The 27,269-nt window shown below is 41.1% G+C and overlaps 1 protein-coding gene across 1 annotated transcript in view; it reads right to left on the reverse strand.

Moving 5' to 3' along the window:
* Positions 1-27,269, reverse strand: part of CCDC178 (coiled-coil domain containing 178) — an 835,363-nt gene that overhangs the window by 28,480 nt on the left and 779,614 nt on the right.

Below are 27,269 nucleotides of genomic sequence, written 5' to 3' on the forward strand. Positions count from 1 at the left end.
GTAATGTGGTGTTGAGAGGGGTTTCTGTCATTCATATGAAAGAGCAGCATTTAATAATAATGAAAATACAAGAAAAAATAAATAAAGGAGAAGTTGTGTCATTGAATCAGAGAGGATGGAATGTGGACAGGGAGCACCCAGCACTAACAGCAACGTTTGTTTTAAAGCACATACAAATCAAATTACTTTAAACAGCCATGAAAACAACCCTGACATATGCATTTTTTATATGTGTCCTTTTGTAAAGCGGCAATGTGGTCACTCTACCCATAGTTATAATTGCAAAAGTATTTGCCCAGCACCACCTCCTGCTCATGCACGACCTGTCAATCACCTAAAAAAAAATGGATTTATCTGTGCAACCTCAGAGGTGGCGGAGAGGGTAAGAAGCAGAGGTTGCATGGCCGCTGCTTTGTTAACGTGCAGTAAGCTGGTTCTCACAAGTAAGCATGCACGGCAAAGGCTCCAAAGAAGCCTCCCCTGCTTAATACATGGAGCCCATTGACCATTTATGAAACAAACTCCAAATTTTGCATTCAACAAGAAAAAAACAGCGAAGTCTTCAGGTGTAACATACTTAGAGAATACCATGAGACCTGTGAGATAACTTCACATGAGCTCAAGGAATGCCCTTGTTCAGCCTACTCACTAACGCTGTACAACTCATTTTACATTCGTTCACTTTGTACTCTTGGTTACGATCTTAAAAACAGAATTTATGCTTATCTGATAAATTACTTTCTCCAACGGTGTGTCCGGTCCACGGCGTCATCCTTACTTGTGGGAATATCTCTTCCCCAACAGGAAATGGCAAAGAGTCCCAGCAAAGCTGGCCATATAGTCCCTCCTAGGCTCCGCCCACCCCAGTCATTCGACCGACGGACAGGAGGAAAAATATAGGAGAAACCATATGGTACCGTGGTGACTGTAGTTAGAGAAAATAATTCATCAGACCTGATTAAAAAACCAGGGCGGGCCGTGGACCGGACACACCGTTGGAGAAAGTAATTTATCAGGTAAGCATAAATTCTGTTTTCTCCAACATTGGTGTGTCCGGTCCACGGCGTCATCCTTACTTGTGGGAACCAATACCAAAGCTTTAGGACACGGATGAAGGGAGGGAGCAAATCAGGTTACCTAAACGGAAGGCACCACGGCTTGCAAAACCTTTCTCCCAAAAATAGCCTCCGAAGAAGCAAAAGTATCAAATTTGTAAAATTTGGCAAAAGTGTGCAGTGAAGACCAAGTCGCTGCCTTACATATCTGGTCAACAGAAGCCTCGTTCTTGAAGGCCCATGTGGAAGCCACAGCCCTAGTGGAGTGAGCTGTGATTCTTTCAGGAGGCTGCCGTCCGGCAGTCTCATAAGCCAATCGGATGATGCTTTTAAGCCAAAAGGAAAGAGAGGTAGAAGTCGCTTTTTGACCTCTCCTTTTACCAGAATAGACAACAAACAAAGAAGATGTTTGTCTGAAATCTTTTGTAGCCTCTAAATAGAATTTTAGAGCACGGACTACGTCCAAATTGTGTAACAAACGTTCCTTCTTTGAAACTGGATTCGGACATAAAGAAGGTACAACTATCTCCTGGTTAATATTTTTGTTAGAAACAACCTTTGGAAGAAAACCAGGCTTAGTACGCAAAAACACCTTATCTGCATGGAACACCAGATAGGGCGGAGAACACTGCAGAGCAGATAACTCTGAAACTCTTCTAGCAGAAGAAATAGCAACCAAAAACAAAACTTTCCAAGATAGTAACTTAATATCTATGGAATGTAAAGGTTCAAACGGAACCCCTTGAAGAACTGAAAGAACTAGATTTAGACTCCAGGGAGGAGTCAAAGGTCTGTAAACAGGCTTGATCCTAACCAGAGCCTGAACAAATGCTTGAACATCTGGCACAGCTGCCAGTCTTTTGTGTAGTAAGACAGATAAAGCAGAGATCTGTCCCTTTAGAGAACTTGCAGATAATCCTTTCTCCAAACCTTCTTGTAGAAAGGAGAGAATCCTAGGAATTTTTATCTTATTCCATGGGAATCCTTTGGATTCACACCAACAGATATATCTTTTCCATATTTTATGGTAAATCTTTCTAGTTACCGGTTTTCTGGCCTGAACCAGAGTATCTATCACAGAATCTGAAAACCCACGCTTCGATAGAATCAAGCGTTCAATCTCCAAGCCGTCAGCTGGAGGGAGACCAGATTTGGATGTTCGAATGGACCCTGAACAAGAAGGTCCTGTCTCAAAGGTAGCTTCCATGGTGGAACCGATGACATATTCACCAGGTCTGCATACCAAGTCCTGCGTGGCCACGCAGGAGCTATCAAGATCACCAAGGCCCTCTCCTGATTGATCCTGGCTACCAGCCTGGGAATGAGAGGAAACGGTGGAAATACATAAGCTAGGTTGAAGGTCCAAGGTGCTACTAGTGCATCTACTAGAGTCGCCTTGGGATCCCTGGATCTGGACCCGTAGCAAGGAAGCTTGAAGTTCTGACGAGACGCCATCAGATCCATGTCTGGAATGCCCCATAATTGAGTTATTTGGGCAAAGATCTCCGGGTGGAGTTCCCACTCCCCCGGATGGAATGTCTGACGACTCAGATAATCCGCCTCCCAGTTTTCCACACCTGGGATGTGGATCGCAGACAGGTGGCAGGAGTGATCCTCCGCCCATTGAATTATTTTGGTCACTTCTTTCATCGCCAGGGAACTCCTTGTTCCCCCCTGATGATTGATATATGCAACGGTCGTCATGTTGTCTGATTGGAATCTTATGAATCTGGCCTTTGCTAGTTGAGGCCAAGCCCTGAGAGCATTAAATATCGCTCTCAGTTCCAGAATGTTTATCGGGAGAAGAGACTCTTCCCGAGACCATAGACCCTGAGCTTTCAGGGATTCCCAGACCGCGCCCCAGCCCACTAGACTGGCGTCGGTCATTACAATGACCCACTCTGGTCTGCGGAAGCTCATTCCCTGGGATAGATGGTCCAGGGTGAGCCACCAACGGAGTGAATCTCTGGTCTTCTGATCTACTTGAATCATTGGAGACAAGTCTGTATAGTCCCCATTCCACTGTTTGAGCATGCACAGTTGTAATGGTCTTAGATGAATTTGTGCAAAAGGAACTATGTCCATTGCTGCAACCATCAACCCTACTACTTCCATGCACTGCGCTATGGAAGGACGTGGAACAGAATGAAGAACTTGACAAGTGCTTAGAAGTTTTGACTTTCTGACCTCTGTCAGAAAAATCCTCATTTCTAAGGAATCTATTATTGTTCCCAAGAAGGGAACTCTTGTTGACGGAGACAGAGAACTTTTTTCTATGTTCACCTTCCATCCGTGTGATCTGAGAAAGGCCAGAATGATGTCTGTATGAGCCTTTGCTTTTGACAGGGACGACGCTTGTATTAGAATGTCGTCCAAGTAAGGTACTACTGCAATGCCCCTCGGTCTTAGAACCGCTAGAAGGGACCCTAGTACCTTTGTGAAAATCCTTGGAGCAGTGGCTAACCCGAATGGGAGGGCCACAAACTGGTAATGTTTGTCCAGAAAGGCGAACCTTAGGAACTGATGATGTTCTTTGTGGATAGGAATATGTAGGTACGCATCCTTTAGATCCACGGTAGTCATAAATTGACCTTCCTGGATAGTGGGTAGAATCGTTTGAATGGTTTCCATCTTGAACGATGGTACCCTGAGAAATTTGTTTAGGATCTTCAAATCCAAAATTGGTCTGAAAGTTCCCTCTTTTTTGGGAACTACGAACAGATTGGAATAAAATCCCATTCCTTGTTCCTTTATTGGAACTGGGTGTATCACTCCCATCTTTAACAGGTCTTCTACACAATGTAAGAACGCCTGTCTCTTTATTTGGTTTGAGGATAAGTGAGACATGTGGAACCTTCCCCTTGGGGGTAGTTCCCTGAATTCCAGGAGATAACCCTGGGAAACTATTTCTAGCGCCCAGGGATCCTGAACATCTCTTGCCCAAGCCTGAGCAAAGAGAGAGAGTCTGCCCCCTACTAGATCCGGTCCCGGATCGGGGGCTACTCCTTCATGCTGTTTTGTTAGCAGCAGCAGGCTTCTTGGCCTGCTTACCCTTGTTCCAGCCTTGCATCGGTTTCCAGGCTGGTTTGGGTTGTGAGGCATAACCCTCTTGCTTAGAGGATGCAGAATTAGAGGCCGGTCCGTTCCTGAAATTGCGAAAGGAACGAAAATTAGACTTATTCTTGGCCTTGAAAGGCCTATCTTGTGGAAGGGCGTGGCCCTTTCCCCCAGTGATGTCTGAAATAATCTCTTTCAATTCTGGTCCAAATAGAGTTTTACCTTTGAAAGGGGTGTTAAGCAATTTTGTCTTGGATGACACATCCGCTGACCAAGACTTTAGCCAAAGCGCTCTGCGCGCCACGATTGCAAACCCTGAATTTTTCGCCGCTAATCTAGCTAATTGCAAAGCGGCATCTAAAATAAAAGAGTTAGCCAACTTAAGTGCGTGAACTCTGTCCATAACCTCCTCATATGGAGTCTCTCTACTAAGCGAGTTTTCTAGTTCCTCGAACCAGAACCACGTTGCTGTAGTGACAGGAACAATGCACGAAATGGGTTGTAGAAGGTAACCTTGCTGTACAAAAATCTTTTTAAGCAAACCCTCCAATTTCTTATCCATAGGATCTTTGAAAGCACAACTATCCTCGATAGGAATAGTAGTGCTTTTGTTTAGAGTAGAAACTGCCCCCTCGACCTTAGGGACTGTCTGCCATAAGTCCTTTCTGGGGTCGACCATAGGAAATAATTTCTTAAATATAGGGGGGGGAACAAAAGGTATGCCGGGCTTTTCCCACTCCTTATTCACTATGTCCGCCACCCGCTTGGGTATAGGAAAAGCGTCGGGGGGCACCGGAACCTCTAGGAACTTGTCCATCTTGCATAATTTCTCTGGAATGACCAAGTTGTCACAATCATCCAGAGTAGATAACACCTCCTTAAGCAGTGCGCGGAGATGTTCTAATTTAAATTTAAATGTCACAACATCAGGTTCAGCTTGTTGAGAAATTTTTCCTGAATCTGAAATTTCCCCATCTGACAAAACCTCCCTCATGGCCACTTCAGATTGGTGTGAGGGTATGACAGAACAATTATCATCAGCGCCCTCCTGCTCTTCAGTGTTTAAAACAGAGCAATCGCGCTTTCTCTGATATGTAGGCATTTTGGATAAAATATTTGCTATGGCGTTATCCATTACAGCCGTTAATTGTTGCATGGTAATAAGCATTGGCGCGCTAGATGTACTAGGGGCCTCCTGCGTGGGCAAAACTGGTGTAGACACAGTAGGAGATGATGTAGTATCATGTTTACTCCCCTCATCTGAGGAATCATCTTGGGCAATTTCATTATCTGTGGCAGTACTGTCCTTACTTTGTTTGGACGCTATGGCACAATTATCACACAAATTTAAATGGGGAGACACATTGGCTTTCATACATATAGAACATAGCTTATCCGAAGGCACAGACATGTTAAACAGGCTTAAACTTGTCAATAAAGCACAAAAAACGTTTTAAAACAAAACCGTTACTGTCTCTTTAAATTTTAAACAGAAAACACTTTATTACTGAATATGTGAAAAAGTATGAAGGAATTGTTCAAAAATTACCAAAATTTCACCACAGTGTCTTAAAGCATTAAGAGTATTGCACACCAAATTTCAGAGCTTTAACCCTTAAAATAACGGAACCGGAGCCGTTTACAAATTTAACCCCTATACAGTCCCAGCTATAGTCTTTGCTGAGACCTAACCAAGCCCAGAGGGGAATACGATACCAAGTGACGCCTTCTAGAAACTTTTCCAGCAACTTTCAGATCCTCACACATGCATCTGCATGTCCTGCTCTCAAAAAACAACTGCGCAGTAATGGCGCGAAAATGAGGCTCAGCCTACAACTAGGAAGGCCCCCTGACTGGAAAAGGTGTCTAACATAGTGCCTGCCATTTAATAAATGTTCCCCTAGTTTATAAATGTGAATTATCAGCATAAACATGAATAAAATGCCCAAATAAAGCAATCGATTTAGCCCATAAAAATGTCTACCAGTTTTATAGCCCATATTAAGCCCTTTATTTTGTTTGACTAAGAAAATGGCTTACCGGTCCCCATGAGGGGAAATGACAGCCTTCCAGCATTACATGGTCTTGTTAGAAATATGGCTAGTCATACCTTAAGCAGAAAAGTCTGCTAACTGTTTCCCCCAACTGAAGTTACTTCATCTCAACAGTCCTATGTGGAAACAGCAATCGATTTTAGTTACTGTCTGCTAAAATCATCTTCCTCTCACAAACAGAAATCTTCATCCTTTTCTGTTTCAGAGTAAATAGTACATACCAGCACTATTTTAAAATAACAAACACTTGATAGAAGAATAAAAAACTACATTTAAACACCAAAAAACTCTTAACCATCTCCGTGAAGATGTTGCCTGTGCAACGGCAAAGAGAATGACTGGGGTGGGCGGAGCCTAGGAGGGACTATATGGCCAGCTTTGCTGGGACTCTTTGCCATTTCCTGTTGGGGAAGAGATATTCCCACAAGTAAGGATGACGCCGTGGACCGGACACACCAATGTTGGAGAAACATTGTATTTTAACATGACTTTTACTGTGTGCATTAAATATGATTTTTTTTCTTTGCAAACTTTCAGTATGAATTTTGAAGTAAAGCACCAAACAGAATTTTATAGCATAACGTAAATTCACATTTTTATATAAATGTCAATGTGTAGTGAGATACTTTTGAAAATCCAGTGAAGGATCTTGTAGTACGGATTGATATTTGTAGAGAAACTCATCGCATTTGAGTGCTTTAAAGAATCGGATCTATATTTTTTATATCTATGTTTGGGAATCTGGTATATTTTATATTGCAGGGGGTGAACATTTTTATTCCCAACAAGGCCTGTCATATCATTTGCATGCAGGGGTTTGGGCATCTTTCAGCTGTGTGGTTTTTAAAAACCTATGCAGAAAATGTTCAGTGCAGCCTCATTTTCACTGAATACATTGTTATGTTCCTAAGAATTTGCAGTTGACTAGCCACATGTGTTTGCTTCCATAACTCAGAAATAAAAGCTGTAGTACCCACTTGACTCATATTTCAAACACAGTATTATAATAATAGGCTGGCTAACTAAATTGGACACAGATGACTACACCTTTTCTATCATCAGAGCGAGCTAGTGCACCACTCACACAGATACATAGAATTATACATACACATATAATTCTCCATTACAAAAATATATGTTAAGAGCCGTAGGAGACTGACTTACTCTGCCCCCCTCATGTTTACTAGCATAATCAATGTTTTGATAAAAACTATTCACAAACAATATAAAACTATATTATAATTTGTCTTTTTTTTTAAGAGTGCACTAGTATAAAACTAGTTTACTTTATGCAAAAGCTATAATGCTTAGGACATTTTTTGATTCCAATATAGCTAATGTTAAGCAATTTTTTAGCTGATATAGATCCAGATTATGGGGCCTATTTATCAACCTGTCAACTTACTTGCATTCGACGGCACCAATACGCTCGCCTAAGATCGCCTAACATTACCAAAAAAGCTGCGCACCAAGTACGGGGCGATGAGCAGCGGACTGTTGTTAACTAACAGTCATCGATCTCGCTGCTCTTCGGCTTTTTCACAGCTTTATTGGTATACTGTCACTAAACACCACCACTATATTACACTGTTTTACCCTATCCCGCTGCTCACGGGCCCTGCCACAACTAAATAAACTTATTAACCCCTATCCTGCCGCTCCCGGAGCCCACCGCCACCTACATTATGTTATTAACTCCTAATCTGCACCCCCTACACCGCCGCCACCTACATTATACTTATTAACCCCTAATCTGCCGTCCCCAATGTCGCCGCCACTATATTAAATTTATTAACCCCTAAACCTAACACCCCTAATTTAAATCTAATTTAAATAAATCTAAATAAAATTCCTATCATTACCTAAATTATTCCTATTGAAAACTAAATAGTTACCTATAAAATAAACCCATTGAAGTTCAATCCTATTGGCTGATCCAATCAGACAATAGAATGCGAATAGGATTTTTTCTACCTTAATTCCGATTGGCTGATAGAATTCTATCAGCCAATCGGAATCTAAGGGACGCCATCTTGGATGATGTCACTTAAAGGAACCTTCATTCGTCGGGTAGTCGGCGGCAGAAGAGTGCGTTGGATGTCTTGAAAATGGACCCGCTCCGCGCCGGAAGGATGAAGATAGAAGATGCCGTCTGGATGAAGACTTCTGCCATCTGGAGGACCACTTCTGCCCGGCTTGGATGAAGACTTCTGCCTATCTGGAGGACCACTTCACCCGGCTTGGATGAAGACGTCTCCATCTTCAGGAGGTTAGTGTTAGGTTTTTTTAAGGGTGTATTGGGTGGGTTTTATTTTTAGGTTAGGGCTTTGGGCCTGCAAAAGAGCTAACTGCCCTTTTTAGGGCAATGCCCATCCAAATGCCCTTCTCAGAGCAATGGGGAGCTTAGGTTTTTTTAGATAGTATTTTATTTGGGGGGGTTGGTTGTGTGGGTGGTGAGTTATACTGTTGGGGGGGTTGTTTGTATTTTTTTTTTACAGGTAAAAGAGCTGATTACTTTGGGGCAATGCCCAGCAAAAGGCCCTTTTAAGGGCTATTGGTAGTTTAGTTTAGGCTAGGGTTTTTTTCTATTTTGGGTAGGCTTTTTTATTTTGATAGGGCTATTAGATTAGGTGCAATTAGTTTAAATATCTGTAATTTGTTTATTATTTTCTGTAATTTAGTGGGGGGTTTTGTACTTGAGATAATTGAATTTAGATAATTGTATATAATTTAGCTAATTGTATTTAATTTAGATAATTTATTTAATTATAGTGTAGTGTAAGGTGTTAGTGTAACTTAGGTTAGGTTTTATTTTACAGGTACTTTTGTATTTATTTTAGCTAGGTAGTTAAATAGTTAATAACTATTTAATAAATATTCTACCTAGTTAAAATAAATACAAACTTGCCTGTAAAATAAAAATAAACCCTAAGATAGATACAATGTAACTATTAGTTATATTGTAGCTAGCTTAGGGTTTATTTTACAGGTAAGTATTTAGTTTTAAATAGGAATAATGTAGTTAAAGGGACAGTCTACACCAGAATTTTTAATGTTTTAAAAGATAGATAATCCCTTTATTACCCATTTCCCAGTTTTGCATAACCAATGCTGTTATATAAATATACGTTTTACCTCTGTGATTATCTTGTATCTAAGCCTCTGCAAACTGCCCCTTTTTTCAGTTCTTTTGACAGACTTGCAGTCTAGCCAATCAGTGCCTGCTCCCAGATTACTTCACGTGCACGAGCACAGTGTTATCTATATGAAATATGTGAACTAACACCCTCTAGTGGTGAAAAACTGTTAAAATGCAATCTGAAAGAGGTGGGCTTCAAGGTCTAAGAAATTAGCATATGAACCTCCTAGGTTAAGCTTTCAACTAAGAATACCAAGAAACAAAGCAAAATTGGTGATAAAAGTAAATTGGAAAATTGTTTAAAATTACATGCTCTATCTGAATCATGAAAGTTTATTTTGGCCTAGACTGTCCCTTTAATGATAGTAATTTTATTTAGATTTATTTAAATTAGATTTAAGTTAGGGGTGTTAGGGTTAGACTTAGGTTTAGGGGTTAATACATTTAATATAGTGGCGGCGACGTTGGGGACGGTATAATGTATAATGTATAATGTAGGTGGCGGTGGTGTAGGGGGCGGCAGATTAGGGGTTAATAAGTATAATGTAGGTGGCGGCGGTGTAGGGGGTGGCAGATTAAGGGTGTTTAGACTCGGGGTACATGTTAGGGTGTTAGGTGTAAACGTAACTTCTCCCATAGGAATCAATGGGATATCGGGCAGCAGCGAACATGAGATTTCGCTGCTTTCAGACTCCCATTGAGTCCTATGGCATCCGCCGCGTACCTGGTAGTTATTTGATAAGTAGCAAAAGTGAGATAGTGCCGAATTTGCGTTTGGAACATCTGTAGTGACGTAAGCATCGATCTGTGTCGGACTGAGACCGGCGAATCGTATGATACGTCACAAAATTCTACTTTTGCCAGTCTGTAGCCTTTAGATAAATAAGGTGAATCAGGCTCGCCACAATTACGCTGCGTAATTCCAGCGTATTTGCGGTTGATGGCTTGATAAATAGGCCCCTATGAGTGGAGCGCTAACAGTAAAGGGGTTTATCACTCGTATTACAAGTTGAAAGTAAATGCAAAGGCGTGAATGCAATCGCAATTCATGCTGCAATGATTACTCCGTCCTCAGAGCTTTGGTTAACTGTTTTGCAAAACAAAAAAGTGTCACAAAACAAATAAAAAATACATTAAAAAGTACAATTACATTTATAATAACACCATCTTAATAAAAATGATTGGTAAAAATTGCACAAAAAATTATAAAAGGCTCAAAGATATGAGGTCTCAGGTGTTAGGGGGGGAAAAAGCAGCAAAGTGCTTTAACACTGAGATACATACATATGCATGTCTAAATATGTATAAGATGTATATGTATGTGTGTATATACATATATATATATATATATATATATATATATAAATATATGTTTATATGTGTGTGCATATGTATTTACAGACATATATACTGTACACATATAAACACATTAATGCATATGTACACACATGTAAGTATATATATATATATATATATATATATATATATAGCCAGACAAAAAAATTTACTCACAGGACTTTTATAAGGAATAACAAAGTTATTTTTAATGGAACGTTTTCGGGTATGTATTACCCTTCATCAGCATAACAATAATGAAGAACATCACACCATATATAGTGAAAAATAAATCAATCAAATTCCAAACCTGTCTCGTAAAATTGTGGCGCCAAAGTAAAGTGCTGGAACACAACATTGCGTTCCACTGTCTCGTGTACCCGGAAGTGAGCTTACGTCACTTCCGGTTCTAAATCACACTACAGCTCAAATTAATAATTAACTTAGGAAAAAAACACATTGTGACTCACACATAAGCTCAAAATGCTAATCATACTTGCCCTGTGTGTTACGATATATGTATGTGTGGTGAATTAGGTCTGCTTGTTCGCAATAGGCATTGGTAACCATGGCAACACGAGCTGTTTGCGTGTCAACCTGTATTAGCCTGAATACCATAGAAGCTATATTCAATATTCAATAGTACACCATTATATCTGCACTTCCTATAAAAGCACAATCTCATAGATGCATGTGACCCAACACACCACCTATTGTGTTACAGTGTACCCTGTCTGTGAAAATTGTTTTTAATACATCTGGTGAAAACCTATGTGGTATGTTCATATACTCGTCAAAAACACATTTAATATCAGCAATTAGCAACTTATTTCCTTAAGGTGCATATACTATATATGGGATGTAATTGCATAAATGGCATAAATAAGAATTTCATTCTAACCTATGACAGTAAACAGTGTAGTCTTTTAGGTCTTTTAGTGTAAATAGTATTTTGTTAGGACAAACCTACTATCTGAGATGTACTAGTGGGGGGTGTGGTTTGAAAGGTATATTTGGGTATGTTCATGACCATTCTGTAGGTAATAGTTTTTGCTACACATAGGGAATATATGCACCTTAAGGAAATAAGTTGCTAATTGCTGATATTAAATGTGTTTTTGATGAGTATATGAACATACTACATTGGTTTTCACCAGAGGTATTAAAAACAATTTTCACAGACAGGGTACACTATAACACAATAGGTGGTGTGTTGGGTCACATGCATCTATGAGATTGTGCTTTTATAGGAAGTGCAGATATAATGGTGTACTATTTAATATTGAATATAGCTTCTATGGTATTCAGGCTAATACAGGTTGAAACGCAAATAGCTCTTGTTGCCATGGTTACCAATGCCTATTGCGAACAAGCAGACCTAATTCACCACACATACATATATCATAACACACAGGGCAAGTATGATAGATTCACCCTATCTTCTCAAACCCTTTTGTTGATAGCAGCGTCTTTCCACAGAAGTTTTAAATAGTGAAATGCCTCCAATATCTATACACAGGTATATTTCTTTATCATAAGGAGTCCTTTATCAACGCGTTTCACCCACAATGAGCTTTATCAAGAACCCCCTGCTTATAGGGCCAACCTTTTCTTGTATTTTTGTTAATACCTATATTTGAATTTTACTTGGGAGGAGTATAATTTATTTGGTTTGGAAGTGGGGTAAGGTTTAAGCGCACAGATCTATCTCTTGTATGAGAGTTAAATAGACGAAAACATGTAAAAACATATTTATGCAATATTCATATTTTATAAAGTGTTATACTGTGTATTTACTGCAAATATTTGACATTTCAATGTTCTGCACATAGCAGAATATGATCTTTGTATTTTTAAAGAGATATTCTTATATATATATATCTGTACCTATTTAAAACCATCTCTATATATAGGTATAGTTATATATTGTACCAAAATACCATTATATATATATATATATATATATAAATACTATATATATATATATATATATATATATATATATATATATATATGTGTGTGTGTGTGTGTATTTATGAATAAATAGAACATATTCTGCTATGTGAAGAACATTGGAATATGAAAACAGAATTTATGCTTACCTGATAAATTACTTTCTCCAACGGTGTGTCCGGTCCACGGCGTCATCCTTACTTGTGGGAATATCTCTTCCCCAACAGGAAATGGCAAAGAGTCCCAGCAAAGCTGGCCATATAGTCCCTCCTAGGCTCCGCCCACCCCAGTCATTCGACCGACGGACAGGAGGAAAAATATAGGAGAAACCATATGGTATCGTGGTGACTGTAGTTAGAGAAAATAATTAATCAGACCTGATTAAAAAAAACAGGGCGGGCCGTGGACCGGACACACCGTTGGAGAAAGTAATTTATCAGGTAAGCATAAATTCTGTTTTCTCCAACATTGGTGTGTCCGGTCCACGGCGTCATCCTTACTTGTGGGAACCAATACCAAAGCTTTAGGACACGGATGAAGGGAGGGAGCAAATCAGGTTACCTAAACGGAAGGCACCACGGCTTGCAAAACCTTTCTCCCAAAAATAGCCTCCGAAGAAGCAAAAGTATCAAATTTGTAAAATTTGGCAAAAGTGTGCAGTGAAGACCAAGTCGCTGCCTTATATATCTGGTCAATAGAAGCCTCGTTCTTGAAGGCCCATGTGGAAGCCACAGCCCTAGTGGAGTGAGCTGTGATTCTTTCAGGAGGCTGCCGTCCGGCAGTCTCGTAAGCCAATCGGATGATGCTTTTAAGCCAAAAGGAAAGAGAGGTAGAAGTCGCTTTTTGACCTCTCCTTTTACCAGAATAGACGACAAACAAAGAAGATGTTTGTCTGAAATCTTTTGTAGCCTCTAAATAGAATTTTAGAGCACGGACTACGTCCAAATTGTGTAACAACTGTTCCTTCTTTGAAACTGGATTCGGACATAAAGAAGGTACAACTATCTCCTGGTTAATATTCTTGTTAGAAACAACCTTTGGAAGAAAACCAGGCTTAGTACGCAAAACCACCTTATCTGCATGGAACACCAGATAAGGCGGAGAACACTGCAAAGCAGATAACTCTGAAACTCTTCTAGCAGAAGAAATAGCAACCAAAAACAAAACTTTCCAAGATAGTAACTTAATATCTATGGAATGTAAAGGGTCAAACGGAACCCCTTGAAGAACTGAAAGAACTAGATTTAGACTCCAGGGAGCAGTCAAAGGTCTGTAAACAGGCTTGATCCTAACCAGAGCCTGAACAAATGCTTGAACATCTGGCACAGCTGCCAGCCTTTTATGTAGTAAGACAGATAAAGCAGAGATCTGTCCCTTTAGAGAACTTGCAGATAATCCTTTCTCTAAACCTTCTTGTAGAAAGGAGAGAATCTTAGGAATTTTTATCTTATTCCATGGGAACCCTTTGGATTCACACCAACAGATATATCTTTTCCATATTTTATGGTAAATCTTTCTAGTTACTGGTTTTCTGGCCTGAACTAGAGTATCTATCACAGAATCTGAAAACCCACGCTTTGATAGGATCAAGCATTCAATCTCCAAGCTGTCAGCTGGAGGGAGACCAGATTTGGATGTTCGAATGGACCCTGAACAAGAAGGTCCTGTCTCAAAGGTAGCTTCCATGGTGGAACCGATGACATATTCACCAGGTCTGCATACCAAGTCCTGCGTGGCCACGCAGGAGCTATCAAGATCACCGAGGCCCTCTCCTGTTTGATCCTGGCTACCAGCCTGGGAATGAGAGGAAACGGTGGAAATACATAAGCTAGGTTGAAGGTCCAAGGTGCTACTAGTGCATCTACTAGAGTCGCCTTGGGATCCCTGGATCTGGACCCGTAGCAAGGAACCTTGAAGTTCTGACGAGACGCCATCAGATCCATGTCTGGAATGCCCCATAATTGAATCAACTGGGCAAAAATCTCCGGGTGGAGTTCCCTCTCCCCCGGATGGAATGTCTGACGACTCAGATAATCCGCCTCCCAGTTTTCCACTCCTGGGATGTGGATCGCAGATAGGTGGCAGGAGTGATCCTCCGCCCATTTTATGATTTTGGTCACTTCTCTCATCGCCAGGGAACTCCTTGTTCCCCCCTGATGGTTGATGTAAGCAACCGTCGTCATGTTGTCTGATTGGAATCTTATGAATCTGGCCTTTGCTAGTTGAGGCCAAGCCCTGAGAGTATTGAATATCGCTCTCAGTTCCAGGTTTATCGGGAGAAGAGACTCTTCCCGAGACCATAGCCCCTGAGCTTTCAGGGAGTCCCAGACCGCGCCCCAGCCCACTAGACTGGCGTCGGTCGTGACGATGACCCACTCTGGTCTGCGGAAGCTCATTCCCTGGGTCAGGTGATCCTGGGTTAGCCACCAACGGAGTGAGTCTCTGGTCTTCTGATCTACTTGAATCACTGGAGACAAGTCTGTATAGTCCCCATTCCACTGTTTGAGCATGCACAGTTGTAATGGTCTTAGATGAATTTGTGCAAAAGGAACTATGTCCATTGCTGCAACCATCAACCCTTCTGGAACAGAATGAAGAACTTGACAAGTGCTTAGAAGTTTTGATTTTCTGACCTCTGTCAGAAAAATCCTCATTTCTAAGGAATCTATTATTGTTCCCAAGAAGGGAACTCTTGTTGACGGAGACAGAGAACTTTTTACTATGTTCACCTTCCATCCGTGTGATCTGAGAAAGGCTAGAACGATGTCTGTATGAGCCTTTGCTTTTGACAGGGACGACGCTTGTATTAGAATGTCGTCCAAGTATGGTACTACTGCAATGCCCCTCGGTCTTAGAACCGCTAGAAGGGACCCGAGTACCTTTGTGAAAATCCTTGGAGCAGTGGCTAACCCGAATGGGAGGGCCACAAACTGGTAATGTTTGTACAGAAAGGCAAACCTTAGGAACTGATGATGTTCTTTGTGGATAGGAATATGTAGGTACGCATCCTTTAGATCCACGGTAGTCATAAATTGACCTTCCTGGATAGTGGGTAGAATCGTTCGAATGGTTTCCATCTTGAACGATGGTACCCTGAGAAATTTGTTTAGGATCTTCAAATCCAAAATCGGTCTGAAGGTTCCCTCTTTTTTGGGAACTACGAACAGATTTGAATAAAATCCCATTCCTTGTTCCTTTATTGGAACTGGGTGTATCACTCCCATCTTTAACAGGTCTTCTACACAATGTAAGAACGCCTGTCTCTTTATTTGGTTTAAGGATAAGTGAGACATGTGGAACCTTCCCCTTGGGGGTAGTTCCCTGAATTCCAGAAGATAACCCTGAGAAACTATTTCTAGTGCCCAGGGATCCTGAACATCTCTTGCCCAAGCCTGAGCAAAGAGAGAGAGTCTGCCCCCTACTAGATCTGGTCCCGGATCGGGGGCTACTCCTTCATGCTGTTTTGTTAGCAGCAGCAGGCTTCTTGGGCTGCTTACCCTTGTTCCAACCTTGCATCGGTTTCCAGGCTGGTTTGGGTTGTGAGGCATTACCCTCTTGCTTAGAGGATGCAGAATTAGAGGCCGGTCCGTTCCTGAAATTGCGAAAGGAACGAAAATTAGACTTATTCTTGTCCTTGAAAGGCCTATCTTGTGGAAGGGCGTGGCCCTTTCCCCCAGTGATGTCTGAGATAATCTCTTTCAATTCTGATCCAAATAGAGTTTTACCTTTAAAAGGGATGTTAAGCAATTTTGTCTTGGATGATACATCCGCTGACCAAGACTTTAGCCAAAGCGCTCTGCGCGCCACAATTGCAAACCCTGAATTTTTCGCCGTTAATCTAGCTAATTGCAAAGCGGCATCTAAAATAAAAGAGTTAGCCAACTTAAGTGCGTGAACTCTGTCCATAACCTCCTCATATGGAGTCTCTCTACTGAGCGACTTTTCTAGTTCTTCGAACCAGAACCACGCTGCTGTAGTGACAGGAACAATGCACGAAATGGGTTGTAGAAGGTAACCTTGCTGTACAAAAATCTTTTTAAGCAAACCCTCCAATTTTTTATCCATAGGATCTTTGAAAGCACAACTATCCTCGATAGGAATAGTAGTGCGCTTGTTTAGAGTAGAAACTGCCCCCTCGACCTTAGGGACTGTCTGCCATAAGTCCTTTCTGGGGTCGACCATAGGAAATAATTTCTTAAATATAGGGGGGGGGGAACAAAAGGTATGCCGGGCTTTTCCCACTCCTTATTTACTATGTCCGCCACCCGCTTGGGTATAGGAAAAGCGTCGGGGTGCACCGGAACCTCTAGGAACTTGTCCATCTTGCATAATTTCTCTGGAATGACCAAGTTGTCACAATCATCCAGAGTAGATAACACCTCCTTAAGCAGTGCGCGGAGATGTTCTAATTTAAATTTAAATGTCACAACATCAGGTTCAGCTTGTTGAGAAATTTTTCCTGAATCTGAAATTTCCCCATCTGACAAAACCTCCCTCATGGCCACTTCAGATTGGTGTGAGGGTATGACAGAACAATTATCATCAGCGCCCTCCTGCTCTTCAGTGTTTAAAACAGAGCAATCGCGCTTTCTCTGATATGTAGGCATTTTGGATAAAATATTTGCTATGGAGTTATCCATTACAGCCGTCAATTGTTGCATGGTAATAAGCATTGGCGCGCTAGATGTACTAGGGGCCTCCTGCGTGGGTAAAACTGGTGTAGACACAGTAGGAGATGATGTAGTATCATGTCTACTCCCCTCATCTGAGGAATCATCTTGGGCAATTTCATTATCTGTGTCAGTACTGTCCTTACTTTGTTTGGACGCTATGGCACAATTATCACACAAATTTAAATGGGGGGACACATTGGCTTTCATACATATAGAACATAGCTTATCCGAAGGCACAGACATGTTAAACAGGCATAAACTTGTCAATAAAGCACAAAAACCGTTTTAAAACAAAACCGTTACTGTCTCTTTAAATTTTAAACAGAAACACTTTATTACTGAATATGTGAAAAAGTATGAAGGAATAGTTCAAAAATTACCAAAATTTCACCACAGTGTCTTAAAGCATTAAGATTAATGCACACCAATTTTCAGAGCTTTAACCCTTAAAATAACGGAACCAGAGCCGTTTACAAATTTAACCCCTATACAGTCCCAGCTATAGCCTTTGCTGCGACCTAACCAAGCCCAGAGGGGAATACGATACCAAATGACGCCTTCTAGAAACTTTTCCAGCTATTTTCAGATCCTCACACATGCATCTGCATGTCTTGCTCTCAAAAACAACTGCGCAGTAATGGCGCGAAAATGAGGCTCAGCCTACAACTGGGAAGGCCCTCCCTGACTGGAAAAGGTGTCTAACATAGTGCCTGCCGTTAAAAAACGTTCCCCAAATTTATAAATGTGAATTATCAGCATAAACATGTATAAAATGTCCAAATAAAGCAATCGATTTAGCCCATAAAAGTGTCTACCAGTTTTATAGCCCATATTAAGCCCTTTATTCTGTTTGCTTGACTAAGAAAATGGCTTACCGGTCCCCATGAGGGGAAATGACAGCCTTCCAGCATTACATGGTCTTGTTAGAAATATGGCTAGTCATACCTTAAGCAGAAAAGTCTGCTAACTGTTTCCCCCAACTGAAGTTACTTCATCTCAACAGTCCTATGTGGAAACAGCAATCGATTTTAGTTACTGTCTGCTAAAATCATCTTCCTCTCACAAACAGAAATCTTCATCAAAAAACTCTTAACCATCTCCTTGGAGATGTTGCCTGTGCAACGGCAAAGAGAATGACTGGGGTGGGCGGAGCCTAGGAGGGACTATATGGCCAGCTTTGCTGGGACTCTTTGCAATTTCCTGTTGGGGAAGAGATATTCCCACAAGTAAGGATGACGCCGTGGACCGGACACACCAATGTTGGAGAAATATTCATATTTTCATGTCCGGCTAGCACACATCAGAATATGCGATCGGGTTTGCGAGCGAATATTGTGCTAGGTTTTTTTTCACCCTTTTTTAGCTCCATTGACATCTGTGGGGGAATACGTTAACACTGCCGCGGTATTCTAAATCTGGAAGATAGTTATCTCATTATATTCTACCCTGTTATTACTAATGTGTGTGTTGTTATATGTATTGGCTATTATTTTTATTCTTTATTTTAAATGCATATTGGAACACATTGATGGACCATATACAGTATCTTGCCTGGTTAATGGTTTTATTTGCCTCAAAGGATACCTCTCTTATCTCTGTAATTTGTGAACTTTCCCTGTGTTTTTTGCCTTTATGACCCCTAGCTCAAATGTCCATAGATACCCCCTCCCTTAACTTTTTTGCAGGCCAATCTGACACTAATATATCTCTCTCCCCAGCTGAAAAGTATATTTGCCACAGTCTTTCAAGAAAATTCACAGAGCAAATTACTTCAGCTGACACACAGCCCTTTGCAACAGATAGCCTCTGGAAGATAGTTTCCCTCCCATCCCGCCCCTCACCCCACCCACCCCAAGCACATTCCCTCATTTATAGATAGTCTCCCACACACCTTTCATTCTCCTAAACTGACAGCTGCAAACACTGATCAGCAACATCCTTCCATTCACTTAACCCTTTAGAATACATACCCTCTCTCCCTACAAATAGCAATATATCCCACATCAATAGAGTATATATATATTTCTATATTTTTTATATTGTACTATTTTTGTTTTATTTTCATCTACACACCTCATAGCACTAACATGAATCCAAACATGACCATACTGATATTCGTGACAACCCTCTTCTTACTCCAATTTTGTTCACATCATTACCGCCATAAGCACACACCTCAAACTGGAAAACAAATTATCATACACCATGGCCTGCTCTGTTGCTGTAACTTATCTGCTGAGTGCTGGTGGAGAGTTATAAAAAATAACCCTCCTACCCCACCTCACAAAATTATAAAGTGTCCCATTCACTATATGGCCAAACAAAAACTATGTCCAAATTCCTATTCCTTATGTTACTTGCCCTTGCAAATGATGTAGAGTCTAACCCTGGTCCCCCAGGCCTCTCCTTTGTGCACTGTAATATCTGCAGCTTACTACCAAAAATTGATGCACTGCAAGCTTGGTGTTTACAATACAAACCCAAAATCATTGTGATCTCTGAATCGTGGCTAACTGCAAAAATACCTGACTCTGCCATTGCAATTCATGGGTATTTATGCCATAGAAATGACAGAGCAAAGAGAGGAGGCGGCATTGTAATTTATGTTGACAATTCCACAAAGTTCACCCCCTTACAAAAATCTAGCTCTCCTGCAACCTTTGATTTCCTTTCTGGCACAATTGAGATCCCTTACAGTAAATCAATCATTGTTGCAGGAATCTACCGCCCACCTAGCTCCCCTGTGCATTCCATTTCGGACATAGCCCATGTCCTTAGTAAAACCATAGCTCAAAACCAAAAAAGTTCAATTTTGGTTTATGGAGATTTTAATATTGATTGGCTGAATTAAAAAAATAACAGTTGTCGCTCGCTGTTTAAATCTTTGCAGCTAACGCAATTAATCTCCTCCCCAACTCGCATAAACATCAAAAGCAATAATCAGACCCTGCTCAACTGGATTCTCTCCACTTCTCCCGACCGAATCCAGGAGGCAGGTGTTCTCCCTAACAATTTCAGTGACCACTGCTTAGTGTACTGCATGCGCAAAATAAAGGCAACGTAATCCTCTCCCAAGGTTAAAATCACCAGATCCTTCAAAAAATGTAATATTCAATAATTTCTAAATGACATCAAGAACCTCCCCTGGCACAGATTAAACCTAATTCCAGATCTAGACTCTGCAGTTGAATTCTTTCAGTCTGAACTCCTACAAGTTTGGAATTTACATGCCCCGCTGCGTAAGGTGAGAGTAAAAGGAGCACACTTGAATTGGATCACAGCTGACCTCATTCAAATTTACCAGTTTCGGGATTCATTGTAGTCAAAGTTCAAGCATACTGGCTCTATGAACGATCACTGTGTATATAGACAATGGCGAAATATATGCACTAAACAAACAAAATTGGCCAAGGCTCAATATTTCTGTGAAAATCTGAACAATAACATATCTAACCCTAGAAAGTTTTGGAAAGTCATAAATAACTTACAAAATCCACCAATCCACTCCCAACCCTCCACTGTCAATGTGGATAACCAAAACCTGCAACTCCCCTTAGAAGTAGCAAATGCCTTTAACAATTATTTTGTCGGATGCTCCACCACCCTGATTGACAAACTAATAAATGAATCCTGAAACTACAAATGTGGATCAGGCCCCACTAAAACAGCAAAGACCCAATATAAAGAAGTTAAATTTTAGACCTGTACCCATTAATGTCATTAAGAAACACCTTAATAATCTAAAAATGAAAAACCAGTCTGGACCTGATCAAATCCCAGCAATGCTGTTGAAGCTCAGTGTGCTGGCAATTGCTAAGCCTGTCACAACCTTAATTAACGAATCCTTGATGTCTGGATACATACCCAAACTCTGGAAAACTGCAAGAGTAGTGCCTATTCATAAAAGTGGGAAGTTAACCTTGGTTTCTAACTATCGCCCTATATCATTGCTCCCAGTATTGTCAAAAATCTTAGAAAAATGCGTCCATACGCAATTATGCGAGTATTACAAACTTTCTAACTATCTGACCCCTAATCAATCAGGTTTTCGCCCGAATCACTCCACTACAACTGCCCTCCTAAAAGTTTGCAATGACATCCAAACTGGCATGGATCAAGGAGACCTAACTGGAGCTATTTTCCTTGATTTTGCAAAGGCCTTTGACACAGTAGATTTTGCAAAGGCCTTTGACTACTGCTCAAACTAAAAAACTCTGGTATTGCTGATGGTCCGTTAACCTGGTTTAGATCATATGTATCGGATCGATCACAATATGTCTCCATTTCTAACAGTGTCTCCCTCACTCTCCCAGTCACGTGTGGTGTTCCCCAAGGTTCCATTCTCAGCCCCCTACTATTCACATTATTTATAAATGATCTGCCTAATGTCTGCAAATCCTCAACTGTACACATGTACACAGATGACACGGTAATCTATGCAAACAAATCTGATCTGCAGCAGCTTGAAGCAGTGCTCCAAGACCAGTTCACAGAGGTAGAAAAGTGGATCTCAAAAAACAAACTCTTCCTAAACACTGACAAAACTGTGACAATGATCTTTGGAACGGATCCTAAATTACACAAATTACAAAATTCCCATCTATGCATCAAAACAAAATCCAATTGCACGCTGACCACAGTCCACTCTTTCAAATACTTGGGTATGTTGCTAGACCGTAATCTATCGTTTGGCCTCCACATAGAAAAACTTGCATCTAAACTTTATCCAAAACTAGGTGCCCTGTAAAGAAACAAATCTTGCCTCAGCCCTACAGTAAAGGAAAAGATTGTACAGCAAATGCTGATGCCTATCATGGATTACAGGGACGTAGTATACGCACCTGCACCGCAAACTTACCTTAATAAACTTAATACATTGTATAACTCGTTCTGCCGCTTTGTGCTACAATGTAACTACAGGACCCACCATTGTGACATACTAACAAAACTAAAACTGGCTGACGCTGGAATCCAGACGCACCCTCCATCTTTCCTGCCTTTTGTTTAAGAGCCTTTCTGGGAAGCTCCCACCCTACCTGAGCAGAATGCTCTCCCCGGCTATTCCCACCTCCTATAACCTCCGATCCAGTACCAGCACATTATTTAGCTTGCCTCAATACAAAAAGAAAGCAGTTCGATCGTCCTTTTCCTACAGAGCACCACAGTTATGGAATGACCTCCCGCACACTTTCAAACCTTCCCCAAGCCTAATATCTTTTAAGAGATCCCTCTCTACATATCTCAAAACAGAATGCACCTGTCATGGTTGATTATATATGTCCTACTTGTTCTACGTAAAATTATTTGCATATATTATGTATTATTATTGTCTTTGAATTTTATTGTACCCTATTGTATAAATGCAATGTTTTGTGGACCCAGGACATACTTGAAAACAAGAGAAATCTCAATGTATCCTTCCTGGTAAAATATTTTTTAAATAAATAAATAATAAATAAATAAATTTGGCTTTTTGCGCACATCGAGTTAGCGTGTGAGCAAAAACTTTTTTCTTTCACCTTGTGATATGAGAGCCACCTGACGCGCGCAAAAAGGTTAAATACAGCACCACTTGCAATCTGGCCCATATTCGGTATAGAGCTTGCCCAATACTGTTCCTTCATCAATCTCTTATACATAACACAGTGTTCTATTAAACTTGAGCTTCCGACATAATGTCTGGTGCCATTGTGGCCCTCCAGTGCATTTTATCTGACCTCTATTTTCTCTTACAACTGTTAATCTTCTCTACAGCTGGCAGAATCTTGCACTTTCAGTATTAATCAAATGTATTTGTTTTAAAGCACTGGGTATATAGTTACTAACATGATATTATTGAAAAGTGATGCTCGTTGACCTGTCACATTAAGGATAAGCCTCTTCACCTATTGCTAAAGAAAGATAGTGAGAGGAACCAGTGCTACATGGGAAATAACGACTTTAGGTGCACAGTTATCTTTCCACCTGTAAATTACTTACCTGATCAAATCAACCTTTAGAATTATTACATTCTGCAGTCCGTTCTTTGATTGTGAAGAAGGTCATCACTTCTTTAAAACTAGCTACAGCCCTTTTTTGAGAACTCTTGCCATCTTGCTTTTTAAAAATACTGATAAAAGGAGGTAAATTTCACTATGAAAAAAAATCTATTGTGCTAAATGCTTGTGACTAAATAATAGCAGCACCATAGCCGTCTGGAGAACTTATGATTCAAGCCTTTATGACAGTGCCAATTATACCTCTATAATAACACAATTTATGCTTACCTGATAAATTTATTTCTCTTGTGGTGTATCCAGTCCACGGATCATCCATTACTTGTGGGATATTCTCATTCCCAACAGGAAGTTGCAAGAGGACACCCACAGCACAGCTGTAATATAGCTCCTCCCCTAACTGTCATAGCCAGTCATTCGACCGAAAACAAGCCGAGAAAGGAGGAACCATAGGGTGTAGTGGTTACTGTAGTTTAAATTTAAAAATTACCTGCCTTAAAATGACAGGGCGGGCCGTGGACTGGATACACCACAAGAGAAATAAATTTATCAGGTAAGCATAAATTGTGTTTTCTCTTGTAAGGTGTATCCAGTCCACGGATCATCCATTATTTGTGGGATACCAATACCAAAGCTAAAGTACACGGATGAAGGGAGGGACAAGGCAGGAACTTAAATGGAAGGAACCACTGCCTGTAAAACCTTTCTCCCAAATATAGCCTCCGAAGAAGCAAAAGTATCAAATTTGTAAAATTTTGAAAAAGTATGAAGCGAAGACCAAGTCGCCGCCTTGCAAATCTGTTCAACAGAAGCCTCATTTTTAAAGGCCCAAGTGGAAGCCACAGCTCTAGTGGAATGAACTGTAATCCTTTCAGGAGGCTGCTGTCCAGCAGTCTCATAGGCTAAGCGGATTAAGCTTCTTAGCCAAAAAGAAAAAGAGGTTGCAAAAGCCTTTTGACCTCTCCTCTGTCCAGAGTAGACAACAAACAAAGCAGATGTTTGACGAAAATCTTTAGTAGCTTGTAAGTAAAACTTTAAAGCACAGACCACGTCCAGATTGTGTAACACAAGGATGGAACCACAATCTCTTGATTGATATTCTTGTTAGATACCACCTTAGGTAAGAACCCAGGTTTGGTACGCAGGACTACCTTATCCGTATGAAAAATCAGATAAGGAGAATCACATTGTAAGGCAGATAGCTCAGAGACTCTACGAGCCGAGGAAATAGCTACCAAAAAAAAAGAAAAAAAAACTTTCCAAGATAAAAGTTTGATATCTATGGAATGAAGAGGTTCAAACGGAACTCCTTGAAGAACCTTAAGAACCAAGTTTAAGTTCCATGGTGGAGCAACAGGTTTAAACACAGGCTTGATTCAAACTAAAGCCTGACAAAATGCCTGAACGTCTGGAACATCTGCCAGACGCTAGTGCAAAAGAATAGACAGAGCAAAAATCTGTCCCTTTAAGAAACTAGCTGACAATCCTTTTTCCAAACCTTCTTGGAGAAAAACATAATTTATGCTTACCTGATAAATTCCTTTCTTCTGTTGTGTGATCAGTCCACGGGTCATCATTACTTCTGGGATATAACTCCTCCCCAACAGGAAATGCAAGAGGATTCACCCAGCAGAGCTGCATATAGCTCCTCCCCTCTACGTCACTCCCAGTCATTCGACCAAGAATCAACGAGAAAGGAGAAACCAAGGGTGAAGTGGTGACTGGAGTATAATTTAAAAGATATTTACCTGCCTTAAAACAGGGCGGGCCGTGGACTGATCACACAACAGAAGAAAGGAATTTATCAGGTAAGCATAAATTATGTTTTCTTCTGTTATGTGTGATCAGTCCACGGGTCATCATTACTTCTGGGATACCAATACCAAAGCAAAAGTACACGGATGACGGGAGGGATAGGCAGGCTCATTATACAGAAGGAACCACTGCCTGAAGAACCTTTCTCCCAAAAATAGCCTCCGAAGAAGCAAAAGTGTCAAATTTGTAAAATTTGGAAAAAGTATGAAGCGAAGACCAAGTTGCAGCCTTGCAAATCTGTTCAACAGAGGCCTCATTCTTAAAGGCCCAAGTGGAAGCTACAGCTCTAGTGGAATGAGCTGTAATTCTTTCAGGAGGCTGCTGTCCAGCAGTCTCATAGGCTAAACGTATTATGCTACGAAGCCAAAAAGAGAGAGAGGTAGCAGAAGCTTTTTGACCTCTCCTCTGTCCAGAATAAACGACAAACAGGGAAGAAGTTTGGCGAAAATCTTTAGTTGCCTGCAAGTAGAACTTGAGGGCACGAACTACATCCAGATTGTGTAGAAGACGTTCCTTCTTTGAAGAAGGATTTGGACACAAGGATGGAACAACAATCTCTTGATTGATATTCCTGTTAGTGACTACCTTAGGTAAGAACCCAGGTTTAGTACGCAGAACTACCTTGTCTGAGTGAAAGATCAGATAAGGAGAATCACAATGTAAGGCTGATAACTCAGAGACTCTTCGAGCCGAGGAAATAGCCATTAAAAACAGAACTTTCCAAGATAACAATTTTATATCAATGGAATGAAGGGGTTCAAACGGAACACCCTGTAAAACGTTAAGAACTAAGTTTAAACTCCATGGCGGAGCAACAGCTTTAAACACAGGCTTGATCCTAGCTAAAGCCTGACAAAAGGCCTGGACGTCTGGATTTTCTGACAGACGCCTGTGTAACAAGATGGACAGAGCTGAGATCTGTCCCTTTAATGAGCTAGCCGATAAACCCTTTTCTAAACCTTCTTGTAGAAAGGACATTATCCTAGGAATCCTAACCTTACTCCAGGAGTAACCTTTGGATTCGCACCAGTATAGGTATTTACGCCATATCTTATGGTAAATCCTTCTGGTAACAGGCTTCCTAGCCTGTATCAGGGTATCAATAACCGACTCAGAAAAACCACGTTTTGATAAAATCAAGCGTTCAATTTCCAAGCAGTCAGCTTCAGAGAAGTTAGATTTTGATGTTTGAATGGACCCTGTATCAGAAGGTCCTGTCTTAGAGGTAGAGACCAAGGCGGACAGGATGACATGTCCACTAGATCTGCATACCAAGTCCTGCGTGGCCATGCAGGCGCTATTAGAATCACTGATGCTCTCTCCTGTTTGATTTTGGCAATCAATCGAGGAAGCAGCGGGAAGGGTGGAAACACATAAGCCATCCCGAAGTTCCAAGGTGCTGTCAAAGCATCTATCAGAACCGCTCCCGGATCCCTGGATCTGGACCCGTAGTGAGGAAGTTTGGCGTTCTGGCGAGACACCATGAGATCTATCTCTGGTTTGCCCCAACGTCGAAGTATTTGGGCAAAGACCTCCGGATGAAGTTCCCACTCCCCCGGATGAAAAGTCTGGCGACTCAAGAAATCCGCCTCCCAGTTCTCCACTCCCGGGATGTGGATTGCTGACAGGTGGCAAGAGTGAGACTCTGCCCAGCGAATTATCTTTGATACTTCCATCATTGCTAGGGAGCTTCTTGTCCCTCCTTGATGGTTGATGTAAGCTACAGTCGTGATGTTGTCCGACTGAAACCTGATGAACCCCCGAGTTTTTAACTGGGGCCAAGCCAGAAGGGCATGGAGAACTGCTCTCAATTCCAGAATGTTTATTGGCAGGAGACTTTCCTCCTGATTCCATTGTCCCTGAGCCTTCAGAGAATTCCAGACAGCGCCCCAACCTAGTAGGCTGGCGTCTGTTGTTACAATTGTCCAGTCCGGCCTGCTGAATGGCATCCCCCTGGACAGATGTGGCCGAGAAAGCCACCATAGAAGAGAGTTTCTGGTCTCTTGATCCAGATTCAGAGTAGGGGACAAGTCTGAGTAATCCCCATTCCACTGACTCAGCATGCACAATTGCAGCGGTCTGAGATGTAGACGTGCAAAGGGAACTATGTCCATTGCTGCTACCATTAAGCCGATCACCTCCATGCATTGAGCTACTGACGGGAGTTGAATGGAATGAAGGACACGGCATGC

This window comes from Bombina bombina, chromosome 5, assembly GCF_027579735.1.
Source record: "Bombina bombina isolate aBomBom1 chromosome 5, aBomBom1.pri, whole genome shotgun sequence".
Taxonomy (NCBI): Eukaryota; Metazoa; Chordata; class Amphibia; order Anura; family Bombinatoridae; genus Bombina; species Bombina bombina.